Raw genomic sequence first — 15,469 nt, 5'->3', positions numbered from 1 at the left:
GGAAATGCGAAGAAAATGAGAGTGATGAGTGAGGAGAAATAAGGAAGGATGAGGTGAAGGCAGCTGTTAAGATGATGAAAACAGGTAAGGCACCTGGACTGGATGGATGCCATGCAGAATGTCTGAAAAAGGGAGGTACAGTGATGGTGGACTGGTTGGTGAGGTTATTTAATGTTTGCTGGAGAGAGGGTAGAGTACTGGAGGAGTGCCTGTATAGTTCCTCTTTACAAGGGAAAAGGGGACAAGTGTGAATGTAGTAGTTTCAGAGGGATTAGCTTGTTAAGTGTAGTTGGGAAGGCTTATGGGAGGATCTTGATTGAGAGGAACAGGAGTAATTGGTGAGGAACAGTGTGGATTTAGGACAGGTAGAGGTTGTGTAGATCAGATCTTTGTGGTAAGACAGATATGTGAGAAAGCTATAGGAAAGGGGAAGGATGTTTTTTGGACTTTTATGGATCTGGAAAAGGCTTATGATAGGGTGGACAGGAAGGCACTGTGGGAGGTTATGCAGATATATGGGATAGGAGGAAAGCTTCTTGGAGCTGTCAAGAGTTTTTATGAGAGTAGTAGAGCTTGTGTCAGGATTGGAAATGGAGAGAGTGAGTGGTTCGAGGTAAAGGTGGGACTTGGTCAAGGATGCGTTATGTTGCCCTGGCTGTTCAACTTATACATGGATGGGGTGGTGCGAGAGGTAAGTGCTAGGGTAGTGGGCAAGGGATTGGAGATGGTTAAAGAAAATGGAGAAAAGTGGGAGGTGAGCCAGCTGTTGTTTGCGGACAACACTGCGCTTGTGGCAGGATCGGAGGAGGGATTGAGGAAGTTGGTGGCAGAGTTTGGGAGAGTATGTGATAGAAGAAAGCTAAAGATAAATGTGGGTAAAAGTAAGGTGATGAGATGTACAAGGGGTGAGAGGGGCAGCAGACTGGAAGTGGGCATTAAGGGAGAGCGACTGGAGGAAGTGGATGGTTTTAGATTCTTGGGTGCAAATGTGGCAGGGAAAGGTGGAGTGAAAGTGGAGGTAGAATGTAGATTGAGAGAAGCGAGTAAATGCCTTGGTGGATTAAAGAGTGTAATGAGGAATAGACATTTGGGAATGGATGCTAAGAGGAGACTGTATGAAGGAGTGATTGTGCCAACAGCACTGTATGGGGCAGAAACATGGAACATAAGAAGAGAGAAGGAGTTTGAATGTGTTTGAGATGAGGTGTCTGAGAAGTATGATGGGGGTTACTAGGCTAGATACAGTGAGAAATGAGGTGAGGAGAACATGGGTGGAAAAGGAGCTGGGATATATGGTTGATGAAATAATATTAGGATGGTTTGGACACATGGAAAGAATGAGTGAAGAAAGACTAGTAAAAGAGGTGTGGAAGGCAGATGTGGAGGGAGTGAACATGAGGGGACATCCTAGGATGAGGTGGATGGATGGGGTGAAGGGAGCTTTGGGGAAGAGGGGAATGTCTGTTGTGGAAGGATGGGTGAATGGAGAATGGTTGTATATGGATGATGATGTGATTGCATGAGGGGGGATGGGGGGTGAGGTAGTATGTGTGAGCAAAATTTGACGCAGCCCGAAGGGATTTCTCCCCGTCCTCTCCTTTTATGCAATGGGGGGATGGAGAGGGGGGTCGCCGATTTAATGAAGCGGCCTTGCTGTGTATGTGCTGTGTCTTGTGACACTGCTTCTGACCCAGGGCTGTGGACAAGGTGCAGGGATGACCCGTCATTCAGGAGGTGCTAAGAGGGAGGGTGGAGGGGTGTGGAGTGTATTCAGGGATGGAATGGGTGGGAATGATTTTATGCCTTTTTCTTTTTGGCTACCCCCCTTGTTAAGGGGGAAAAGCCTTGGTATATGTATGTATGTATGAAAGGAAGTGTATTTGCAAGTTTCTAATAAATTATTTTCGGTGTGGTAATTACAGCTGAAAAAATTAGCCTAGGAACCTAGTTAATTATTCATACTCATTAACTAAATGTGTTATTTAAGCTCTGTGGTGGAGTTGAGTTCTGCTACACACTCAGGCTTATGGATGAAAGAGCCCAGTCAGTTACAATATACTAGTACTCTTAATAGAGAAAAAAAAAAAAAGTGTATTTACCTAGTATCTTATGGGAAGGGGAGCTATGCTCGTGGTGTCCCATCTTTGTATCTCACAGTGTCTAGTTTGCTCTTAAATTTGTGTATAGTCTTTGCCCATGCTATTGTTTTGTCCAGATTGTTCCAGGTGTCCACCACTCTGTGGAAAACTTATTTCAAGGTCTCTTCTATAACTGTCTTTTTTGAGTTGTCTTTTCATGTCCCCTTGTATTTCTCGTATCCCAATTTAGTAAGTCCTCTCAATCAAGGACTTCTGTGTTTTTCATGATTCTGTAAATGTTCAGCAGGTCGCCTCTTTCTCCTCTTTGTTCCAAAGTCTGTAATTTCAATTTAGCCAGTCTCTCCTCATATGACATGGCTGCTCTCTGGATTCTTTAAATTTTCTTTCTATTCTTTTTGGTACTGGGTGACCATAGTGTTGCAGCATATGTCTAAGCCTTATTAGTGTAACTAGTATTTTTTGTTCTAAATAGGAAAAAGCCACCTTTATTAATCTTAGCAAGTTGTAAGATTCTCCGGCAATTATGTTTGTCTCTTTATCAGGGCACATGTGATTTGAGATAATTACTCCCAGGTCTTTTTCAGATCCCACTTTATTTCCTTTGTTCCAATTTTATATTGTCCTGATATATATATTTTTTCAAACTCCATTATTCCACATTTCTTAATATTGAAGTCTACTTCCCACTTCTGACTCCGTTTCTAAACCTTGTTTAGGTCTCTCTTTAGTGATTTACAATCTCAGTATTCACTTTCCTCAGTAATTTAGCATCATTTGCAAAGAAGCTCATTTAACATTCCACATCTTCATCCATGTCATTCACGTCAATGGCAAACATTATTGGGAACAATACCGGTCCTTATGGAACTCCACTAATTACCTACTCCCAAGCTGAGCTTTTTTCTCTGAGCACTATTCACATTTTTCTGCCATGGAAGAAATCCTCCCTCCAGTTTAGTAATTTACCTTGTATCCCTATGTTTTCCAGTTTCTTGAATAATTTTTTGTGTGGCACATTGTTGAAGGCTTTTTGTAAGTCTGGGAAAGCACATTCAGCCCATTCAGCCCATTCAGCCCTTTCTTGTATGATATCTACTAGTCATGAGTACAAACAGATTAAGTTTGTGGCATATGATCTTTCTTGTCTGAATCCAAATTGTCTGAGGTTTATTATACTGTTTTCTTCCAGGTGTTTTATCCATCTATTCTTGATCATTTTCTCACAAATTTTGGCTACAGTGCTTGTAAGGGACCAATTGTATATTTTTGGTAAGCTAAGAAAGAAAATTAAACTCCATTTAATCCCCCTCTCTTAGAATAATATTAAACTTCCTACAGATGAAAATTGTGAGTGATAAGAACAAGACAGTGAGGGGTGAAAAAGTAGAAAGAGACATACTAAAAGAAAGTTAATACATGAAAGAAAGACGGCACATAGAGACGACAACAGAGTCGTGAAAGGGGACCAGAGAAAGGCAGAGTGGAGACTGAGCTAACGGTTTTCTTCAATTCTTTCAAACATTGCCTGTATTTTGTGATTTACCTCTTTTAAATTCTCACTATTGGTGGTATCATTATTTTCATCTTTTCATTTTCACAGTTAACCTCAATTAGTTCTTTTTTTAATTAATTTAGCTCATTATTTCGGAATTATTTTTCTTTAGTTCACATACCTCTATTGGCTTCAAAATAGTCTTTTCTTAAATTCACAATCTTTTTTCCTTAATTTTATGAATTCTTTCTCCCACGAGTTTCTATTAAAACTCGTCTCCCTTTCCATGTCTATGATTCGACTCAAATTTCTTTTTTCGTACTTACCAAATCCAGAAAAAAAAATTCATCATTGTTCAACCTAAGGAGCCCTCTTGGGGTTTCAAAGCCGCTATTCACATTTAGTTTTGGTATAGCACCTCCAGAGGGCTGTGCGTTTGTGTCGACATTTGACTTAAACTTGTCGCTGTTTTCTCTTGATCCGCCTTGGTTCCCTTGCATTTTCTCTTGGTAGACACTTTTAACTTTGCACAGAGATAATTTTGGGCAACCACAAGTGCTCCCCTTCCCATTCAATACAACCCAGGCCTCTTGCTTTCCTTGCACTGTTGAGAATGTTGGTCTTACTTGGCAGCCTACAGAACTCCAGTTGACAGCTGTTGACAGCTTGGTGGTTCGTTCGTGTATGTGTGCGATACCTGGCTATTGCATATTGCACAGCCAGCACAGGATTGGTGAAGCACCAGGTACCTGCACTTATCTACTGTTTACTATATTAGCTACACAGTGAAATTAACACCCAGCTGAAAAAAGAGGAGGGTTTCAGTAACCATGAAACTAACAATTTGTAAGCATGCATCTTGTGTCTTCAGTTCTTCTGCTGTGATGGGAATACTTTCCCAGTTCAGCTATGACAGGTGGTCTGGAGGCAGCTACTCGCATTTGGAACTGCACTAGCTGTGGTTGGACTTTGGATGAGAAACACCAAGTCTAAAAGTGGTCTTACCTATGGAAAGAGGATAAATAAGACCTTAGGAAGACATTGCATTCTTTCATTTTTTGCTTGTAAAAATAATGATGCATTGGAACAAATAATGAGGAAAATGTATGAATATAGTTGTAGTGTATTCACATTAAAGAAATGATTAGGTTAATGGTGATATGCGCCTTTTGTTTTTGTTTTGTTAAATGTTGGATTTGCGTGCTTCTTGGAGCACCATGATGTAAAGAGTGTAAAATACACACCGTGCCGAAAGCCTATGTTTCCCTCTACCCTTCCGTGTGACAATGAATAGCAGGGGAACTGATTGGCACATCAGGAAAAGCCGATACATAACAATGGCGACAAGGGTCAAAGTGTTTTTTCTGGTGGTTTAGGCCAGAAAACTGATAAACGGTCATAAAAGCAGGAAAACTTTCTTTAACTACGCGCGTCATAACACCGGGGTAAGCTATGCTAAAGGTGACTACACAGAGTGTAGTAGGTGCCTTTGCTTATATTACTTCCTGTTACACAGTACAGTACTTGTTTTCTCCTACTTGAGAGGAGAAAGGGTTACGATTTCCTAAAGTGTCTGACAGTTTTCTATCCATGAAGCTAGACCATTGGGCCATTTAACCCTGAAGAACTCCCTTTTGATGTCTACTTGGCTTTGTTTGAAGCCCATGCAGCCACACAGGATATAACTGATGCTGGCAAGAAGAACCAGTTATTTGTGTCCAGAGGCACAAAAATGTTTGGAATTTTAGCGAATTTGACAGCACCAGATATGCCAACTACGAAGACATATGATGAGCTCATTACATTAATGAAAAACCACTTCATTACAAAGCCATCTTATCACCGAAGCTTGTGTTCTTTTCAAGAGCGGCGTAAAGTTGAAAAAAGCAACTGTGAAAGAGCTCTATGCAGACTTGAAGAGACTTGGAAAGGGATTGCAACTTTGGTACCATGTTTGATGCCAGGCTGCGAGACCAATTGTTCATGGCAGTAGACCATGAACCCTATTTCAAATATCTACTTGCCGAAGACCTGAAACTAGAAGCATTAACATCTTCAACACTCCTAGAACGCATTCTGTCGCTTGAAAAAACTCACATGGGGGAAGGAGAGAGGGGTAATCCCAGTTTATCAGGTACAGTGCAAAAAGTGCATAGCAAGACTGTGTCAAAGTGTAAGCATTGTGGTTTCCTGCATCCAAGTTCTGCTTGTAGGTTTAAAGACTCAGAATGCCACTATTGTGGTCGACAGGGTCATTTAGGAAAAAATGTAGATTAAGCACAAGGATGCATACAAGCAAAATAGCTCAAAAAGTTTTAAGAATAAAAATGTAAAATCAGTTTCTGAACCGGAACCAGTGCATGAATAACACTAGCGTAGTGCTTATAATGTTGATAAAAGCATGTTGCTGAAAGTTTCTTGTAATTGTCTAAAATCTGTTAAACCAGAAATGTACAATTTTGTGTTAAAGATAAATATATACCTTTAGAGATAGATTCTGGTTCATGTGTTTCACTGTTAGGTGAAAATTGGATTAAAGTACTAAATGACTCCATCTTCCAAAGAATTGACTGCTTATGGAGGTCATCAAATAAAGGTAAAAGGTCAAGTTGATCTTATAAGGTTTAATAACTATGGTATAAATCACATATATTTTGTTACCGATACATAATGTAATGATTTATGTGGAAGAGATCTAATGAACAAAGTAGGCATAAAGATCACTAGTTTAGATGAATCTTTGAAAGTGAACTCAGTAAATGACATTGATGTTTCTTATCATCCTAAACAACTTTTGGATAGTTATAAAGTAAATGAAAATTTACCTGTTAAAGGAATTGAAGCTAAAATATATATTAAAAAAGATGCTACCCCTAAATTCATCAAAGCAAGGCTAGTGCCCTTAGCACACAAAGAGTTAGTTGATATTGCTATACATGTGCTTGTAGAAAATGAAGTCATAGAACCTGTAGCTTATAGTGATTGGGCTTCACCCATTGTACCCATCTTGAAAGATTCAGGAAAAATGAGAATTTGTGCTGATTTTAAGCATTTGAATGGTCAAATTAATATTGAGAAATATTAATTTGATGAAATGTTGGCTACAGTTGTAGATAATAAGGTGTTCTGTAAGCTTGACTTGTGTAGTGCATATTTGTAAATAAAGGTTTCTGATGGAGACCAGAAATACCTTATCTCAACTGAGAAGGGATTGTTTAGATACAAAAGATTACCTTTTGGACCCATCAGCGCCGGGAATTTTTCAAAGGTACATATCTCAGTTATTAAGTGGTATTGATGGTTTAATTGTTTATTTAGATGACATCCTTATATGTGCCAAGTCGAGAAAAGACCAAAGTAATAAAGTTATGCTTGTTTTGAATATAGCTGAAGCCAATATCAAGTTGAATTTGGAAAAATGCGAGTTTAATAAAACTGTCATTGATTTCCTTGTCTATGTAATTTCTGGAGAAGGCTTATCTCCATCACCAAATAAGGTTAAAGCTATTCGGGATGCTCCTGTACCAGAAAACTTGCATGAGCTACAGTCATTTCTTGGATTAGTCACCCACTATAGTAGGTTTATCCCTAAGTTTTTTGATATTTTGTCACCACTCTATGATTTAACAAAAAACAATGTCAAGTTTGTATGGTCAAACCAGTGCCAAGTAGCTTATAATGTCATTAAAGAAGCTTTATGCGAATCTAATGCCTTTTCATGCTTCTCCAGTAGGTGTAGGTTGTGTATTGATACAGGTTGAAAATAATGTTGAAAAACCTATTGCATTTGCTAGTAAAAAGCTTACTTCTGCTGAGAAAAATTACTCAAAGACTGACCGGGAAGGGCTAGCACTAGTGTTTGGTGTCACAAAGTTTCAATACTATCTATTAGGTAGAATTTTTTAGTTGAGAACTGATCATAAACCACTGCTTGGTTTGTTTGGAAAAACAAAGTAATTTCAATAAATTTGAATGGAAGATTAATCAGGTGGCCTATTCTGTTGTCACAATATATCTATTATCTTGTTCATAAAAGTGATAAAACCAATGTAGTTGCTGATGCATTGAGTAGGTTACCTATTGATGATTGTATCAATTCAGGTACACCAACAGAATATATGAAACTTATAGAAAATTTCAATGCTTTTAACTTTTCTTTTGAAGCTGTGCAGAAAATGACAAAAGAAGATTCTGTACCAAGTAAATCAATTTCTCATGTAAAATCTAGATGGACTAACAACTCAGATGTTTGTAGATAATATTCTCATGTTAAGAATGATTTATCAATTCTTAAGGGCATTGTTCTATTTAAAAATAGTTATTGTTCCATCTGCCTTAAGAGCTAAATTGTTAGAGCTACTGCATTCCAGTCATAATGGAATTGTGGCAATGAAAGCCGAAGCTAGAGAAAATATTTAGTGGCCCAGGCTTTCTGATGATATTGAAGAGCTTGCCAAGAGTTGTAATGAATGTAGTGTTAGAAATAATCCAGCTTCTTCAAGCTAATTGATGTGGGATTTTCCTAGTAAGCCTTGGAGTAGGATTCACATTGATTATTGTGGACCAATAGAAATAAGTATTTTTTTATCTTGGTAGATTCTTATTCTAAGTTTATTGATGTTCAATATACTTCAAGCATGACAAGTGCTAATACTATGGAATTGTTCAGAAAAAACTTTGCTAATTCTGGTATTCCTGATGTCATTGTTTCGGATAATGCTGCTTATTTTATTTCTGCTGATATTAAAGAGTTTTATGAAAGGAATGAAATAAAACTGATCAATCCAGCTCCATTTCACCCAGCATCTAATGGATTAGCTGAGATATATGTTAAAAGTTTTAAACAGGGAATGCTAAAATATCACAGTGGATCAATTAACACATGAGTTAGTAGGTTTCTGTAAAACAATAGGAGAACCATTCATTCAGATACAAAAGAAAGCCCTGCAGAAATGATGTTTCACAGAAAATCTAAATCTCCTTTGGACATATGTAAAACAACTAAAAGGAGGAAGAGAATGTGCTAGTTAACAAGAAAAATGCTCTTGATTGTATAGAAAGCAGATTTGAAGTTGGGCATGCAGGTTTTGCAAAATAAAATAAAAAAATAAAATAAATAAATAAAAAATGTTCTAGAGGTGAACTGTGGTTACCAAACATTATTATTGAGGTTACAGGTGCCAGAAATTATGTTGTAAAAGTGTTAACCGAAAGTGGAGATTTAATTTGGCATAGACATTATGATCAATTGAAAGCTAGGTATAGAACTATTGAAAATGGAAAATCACCAGATTCTGCATCCTCTGTTTAGTTGTCAAGTTAGAAATTCATTTATTAAACCAAATACTAATAGTAATGTTTCGAAACAGTGAAACTGTAAATGAATGTGTTAACAGTGATACCATTTCACAACCTGCAGGTGCCACTGAAGTACTTCCTAATCATAACATTGACAAATCTATTAATGAACCGTATGTTCCTACTGAGCCTCTATTGAGAAGGTCAAATAGGTCGGTGAAACCTAGTAAAAGGTTAATAGAAACCATGTAACATTTTATTTTTGTGTAAACCCATCAAAATAAGAGGGGAGGAATATGTAGTGTATTCACATTAAAGAAATGTTTAGGTTAATGGCGATAGGCGACCATTGTTTTTGTTTTGTTAAATGTTGGATTCGCGCGCTTCTCGGAGCGCCATGATGTAAAAAGAGTGTAAAATACACACAGTGCCGAAAGCCTATGTTTCTGTGGTGACGCGCCGCTGGTCAGCCAATCAGGAACTTGGAAAGCTCCCCACGTTCCCGCCAGCCTCCTTTAAAAGGTCGACGTTTCGCCAAGATGAGCAGAGCGACTTCAGAACTACTGAATCTCTACACCGAATTTCCAACATCCGTCCACTCAACCAACACAAACACAAACTTCACACAAGACACCTAGAAAAACTGCACGACAGACACAAACACCTGATACAACACATTACACCTAGACCACACCGTACAGACTATCTGTCAGCTGCGCCCGTCCCACGTGCGGTGTATACGATAATACGTGTATAACCGTATCTATTAATAATACACCCCTTCACCAGCTTTGATTGACTGTTGATAGCAATAATAATGAAATGATAATAATAGTAATAATAGTATTGCATGTAGCCCATTAATTGACAGGCTACAAGCATACACAAACAACTCAAACCTAACCTGGGGAAAAGCAGGAGAGCTCATGCCTTACCTGGGGCTAATCAGGAACGCGCTCTACACGCGGAAAGTGAACTCTACTCACTACCTCTCACGAACATAGCCACGATCCACGCACAAACATCTACACTTCCTTTTTCTTCGACTAAAATTAGCTTCTTTTCGAACTTTCTCTTATACTACATCTTATCATTTCAGTTTACCTCCCACTAAAGATTTTTCCGTTTTTCCACCTTTCCTACTACGCCTCCTACCATTTCCTGAACTTTTGGTGATTGTAATCTGTTTTTAATCCCGGCGTCGGCGCCGCCGTCCAAGCTCCCAGTCCATTTCTCCCGAGCCACAACCACCAACAGCCCCTAATCGCTCGCTAAATCGCCCAGTGGCAATAGCCCTCTTTTATACACTACTATCTTTTCATTTTCTTACAGGCATTCTTCCCCTCCAACAAAAAACCGATCCCGCGCAAGCGGGTGGTCTTTCCTAGGAAATCAGAAATCGGATCTCTCCCGACTTCTCTCCCGGGCTCAACTCCAAGCAGCATTTCCCTCCAGCAAGCCGCCTCGGGACCACTCCTCTCCAGCAAGCTGCCTCGGCACTAGTTCGCTCCAGCAAGCCCAAGCCCCAGCAAGCCGCGAGCAAGTCGTCTCATTCCTTCCTGTGTGTAGCTCTTCGCCCACAGCCACGACGCTTGATGAGGCCCTGGATCACTCCAGACCTTCTCCCAACGAGACTACGTCCGTTTCCTCCGAGCCTATGAACCACTAATAAACCTTAGTTTTAGTGATATTGTGAGTCATTTTCCCCGGCTTGTCCATACCGAACAGCCACCACATTTCCTTCTACCCTTCCGTGTGACAATGGAGAGCAGGGAAACTGATTGGCACATCAGGAAAAAGCCAATGCATAACAATAGTGAACATAAAGACTGCCATGAAGCATACAAGGGTAGAAATGATAACTTGATAGAATATGAAGTCTTTATCACCAAGGCTGATTTGAAAAGCAACACAAGTAGCTTTCCCAATCCTGGAATGTTTTGCACTTTTGAGGTCAAGACATTTTAGGATTTATTTATATATTTTTTTTAAATTGCGTTTTTATATTAGCACATAACTTTTTCTACTGTTTTATGCTAATGATCTTTTTTTTTCTCATGTGTCTCTGAGACAGTGAACCCTTTCTTTATCTGTTCCCTTATCTCTTCCAGTATTGTTCAGTTCAGTCCTGTTGCTATGCAATTCGACTAAATCCTTACACTAAGTCATTGAACTTGGCAACAACTCCCAGGTGGATACCATGAGGTGGTTAGGCAGCAGTTGGTTGTCCTTCAGTCTGCCCACCTCTTAAGCAAAGGGTGGGGTAGAGAGGGGTTCAAGACATTGATATAGGATTCATAGCAGGCAGGGAAAACTTCACCCACTGGAAATTACATGCTAGCCCCTTAAGGATGCATCTCTATATAGAGGCGTGGGTGTTGATGGGATCTAGAAAAACAACATACATACATACATACATATACCAAAGGTTCCCCCCCCCTTATACTGGGGGTAACCCAAAAGAAAAAGGCATAGAAACCACTCCCACTCATTCCATCCCCTACATACTCCACTCCCCTCCACCCTCATCCCTCCCTCTTGGCACCTCCTGGATGACGGGTCATCCCTGAATCCTTTCCACTGCCCTGGGTCAGAAGCAGTGTCGCAAGACACAGCACATCTTCAGCAAGGCCGCTTCATTAATTCGGTGACACCCCCCCCCCCTCTCCGTCCCTTCATATAGAAAAGGTGAAGATGGGAGAAAAATCCCTTTGCCTGCATCAATTTATTTCTCATACATACTTCCTCATCCCCCATCCCCCACCCACTCCCCCTCATGCATCACAGCATCGTCCATACACAGCCCTTCTCCATTCACCCCAATCTTCTGTCCTCCCTCAACAGACATACAAAGGCGGAGCATGCCGACAGGAGACCTTTTGGTCCATATCTAGATCGGATGCAAAAAAAAATCCTAATGATAAAAATGAATAAATAGATGAAAACTATAATAATGTAAGTATCAAATAAAATACACAAATAAACGCATAGGCACAGTCTAACAACAAACAGGCAAATGGTAAATAATAATAAATTGACGTGTAATTAATAATGCGAATCAAACAGACAAATGATAAAACAAAAACAAATAAATAATAATCATTGCAGAATTTTGCTTAGGTGTTTATCTAAATTATTTTTAAAGCTTCGAACTGAACTACATTGCCTCTGCAGGAAGTTTATTCCATTCATCAACTACACGGTTGGCGAAGTTGTTTCTACCTACTTCCAAGTTTAATCTATTTCCGGACAGTTTGAGACCATTGTTTCTTGTCGGATTCTCAATGTGAACATTTTGTCACTTTTGATGTTGTCAATTCCCTTTAGAATTTTAAAGACCTGTATCAAGTCGCCTCTGAGTCTACGCTTTTTTAGGGAAAACAGATTCATATGTTTTAGTCGATTGTCGTATGATTTATTTTTGATATTTGGAATCAGTTTTGTGGCTCGCCGTTGTACTTTTTCCAATCTGTCAATGTCTTTAATGAGATTCGGTGACCATACGGAAACAGCATATTCCAAATGTGGACGAACTAACGATTTATATAGCTTATTAATGAATGATGGTCTTTTGAAGTCAAAAGATCGCGGAATCAGTCCTAGAATCTTATTTTGCTTTCTCAGAGGCTGAAATACACTGCTTGGATGATTTGAGATCGTTACTGATAATTACGCCGAGATCTTTTTCACTATTCACTTTTGTTAACGAATTTCCAAATAACTTGTAATCGTACTTACTGTTATTTTTACCTATGTGCATTACCTTGCATTTACTTGTGTTAAATTTCATTAGCCACTTTTCAGACCATTGCTGTAATTTATCTAAATCTTCTTGAATATCTAATTGATTTAAGTGATCATTTGCCATTCTGCACAGTTTTTTATCATCAGCAAATTTGGAAACAGTAGATTTTAGTCCATGAATAGAAGTGGCCCAAGAACATAACCCTGAGGAGCTCCACTTATAACATTTTTCCATCTAGAAGTTTTGCCACTTAGAACAACTCACTGTTTTCAATCATTTAACCAATTACTAGTCCAACTTAATAGGCTACCACTTATTCCGTGTGAAGCTAACTTAGTAAGTAGTCTTTCGTGTGGGACGGTATCAAAAGCTTTTGCAAAGTCTAGATATATTAAATCTATATTGTTTCTTTTGCCATAACTCGAGATAACTGTGCTGTAGAATTCGAGTTAGTCACGCGAGAACGTTTCCGTCTGAATCCATGCTGGCTATCATTTATCAAACAGTTACTTTCTAAATGATGTTCGATAACATCTCTGATGAGAGTTTCCATCATTTTTACTACGATTGAAGTCAAACTTATAAGCCTATGGTTATTTGGTTTCTTTTTGTCACCTTTTTTGAATATGGGAGTAACATTAGCTAGTTTCTATTCTCTTGGGGCATCTCCGGATATGATGGATTTCTTGAAAATAATTCCTAATGGAACAGCAATCTCATTTTTCATTTTCTTTAAGTTTGGAGTTCACTTTGAGGTGTTTCGTTTACGAATACCGAGCTAAATTAATTGTTTGAAATATTACACATTCCTTCATTTGAATATTCAAGTTGACCGTCACCAGATAATAGTGGACCAATGTAATTCCTAGCAACCCTTTTATCTCTAATGTAACTGTAGAATTTTTTGGAATTCTCTTTGGATTTATCAGCGATAGTCATTTCGTATTGTCCTTTTCGTTTTTGCATTGTCTTTTAAATCTCTCTGTATTGATACATAAATTTTATAGTCATTAGATGCACCCGAATACTTATATTTCTTATAAGCCTGTCTCTTTTTAACAATACTTTTTTCAGTTTCTTTGTCGAGCCACTTTGGGAGAGCCTGATTTTGGGGACGCCTGTCCTTAAAAGGAATGTAAGTATGAATCATCTTAGTGTCGCTTATCCAACCGATACTGGACTATTGTAGCCAACTCTGGTCACCACACAAACGCGAAGACATCCAGATGCTTGAAGCTGTCCAATGGAACTACACCAGGCACATCAAAGGGATGCAAGATCTCAACTACGGTATTGGGATCGCCTGGGAGCACTAGGCCTATACTCTCAACAGAGGAGGAGAGAAAGATACAGGGCCATTTACACATGGAAAATCCTTGAGGGACTTGTTCCGGACCCCACGCCCTCTACAATCAAGCCACACCACAGTGTAAGGCATGGGCGCAAATGTGAGAGACAAACTCTCCTATCAAGAGCCCCGGAAAGGATTAAGACCCTACTAGCAACCAGCCTAGGCCATGAGGGTCCAAAAATCTTCAACGCCCTCCCAAAAGAGGTGAGAGAAAATTAAATGCTCGATGGACAGCTTCAAACATGCACTGGACAGGTTTCTGCGGAAGGTGCCAGGCGAGCCTCCAGTGCCAGGCTACACTGCCATCAGCAGGTTCTCTCAAGACTCACTACCAGACCAACTTACCCTCGCGAGGAAGGACAACAGGACTGGCAGCAGCGGTAGTCCACTACGGCTGTGAGGATCGACCTCAGAACTTCACTAAGTAAACTAAGTAAAGTAAACATCTGATCTACAGGTCTTTCGCTTAATTTTGCCTCCCAATCTGTAAGCTGAAGCTCCTGACGTAGTCCTATGAACTGAGGTTTACTGAAATCGGGTATTTTAGAAACACAAGTATCTATTCTAAAATCTTTTAGGAGTTTGAATCTAAGTTGTGATCGCTATTTGCAACAGTTTCACCGACTTCTACATCAGTTACCATGCTCTCGCGGCTAGTGATCAATAGATCGAGTAAGTTTCCATATCTTGTCGGCTCTTTTATATGCCGAACTAAGTAACTGTCACCAAGAAAATTAATCAAGTGACTACCTATATGGCCATGTTCAAGGGTCATCCAATCAGTGTCAGTAAAATTGAAATCATCCATTATCAATAAATCCCGGTTGCAGAAACTAGACAGTTCTTGAAATAACAGTTTGTCGTCTGTTAATGATAATGTCTTTGGCCTATATATTACACCTACATTCATTTTTTGTCCATTTGTTTGGGTTAACTCAACCCACAAACTATCATATGCATCCTGTTTCACTTTCTCTAAAACACAAGCATGAACATTGTTTTTAACGTACAACAGAACACCCCCACCTTTCTTGTGGTTTCTATCCTGATGAAAGTGTTTTAATCCCGAAATATTAAATTCAGCTTCGAACTCTTTACCATTTAACCATGTCTCGGTTATTCCTGTCATATCGAAATTTTCGCATACGCCTGTATTTCTTGAAATTTGTTCCTGATACTACGAGCATTAAAGGACAAGGTTTTAAGAAACTCGTGATTATTTTTTTTTTATACATTTTGAGTTTCAATATCATGTGTTACATTATAATTTTGTTTTTATTAACACCTTGCTCTATATAATTACTTTGTCCTTCATTGACATTCAATGCCTCATTAACATTTCTCCCATCAAAATTAACATTTCCCCCCATCACGGACATCTGATCTCTTTTGTACACTTTGTCCCCTTACGTCACCGCGATTCACTCCATCCATCCATCTCATCCCAGGATCCCCCCTCTATTGTTCGTATATATGTTTTTTTT

This window comes from Oratosquilla oratoria, chromosome 12, assembly GCF_046742065.1.
Source record: "Oratosquilla oratoria isolate Oo_2021 chromosome 12, ASM4674206v1, whole genome shotgun sequence".
Taxonomy (NCBI): domain Eukaryota; kingdom Metazoa; phylum Arthropoda; class Malacostraca; order Stomatopoda; family Squillidae; genus Oratosquilla; species Oratosquilla oratoria.
The sequence above is the reverse complement of the archived record's forward strand: the minus strand, read 5'-3'. Positions refer to the sequence as shown.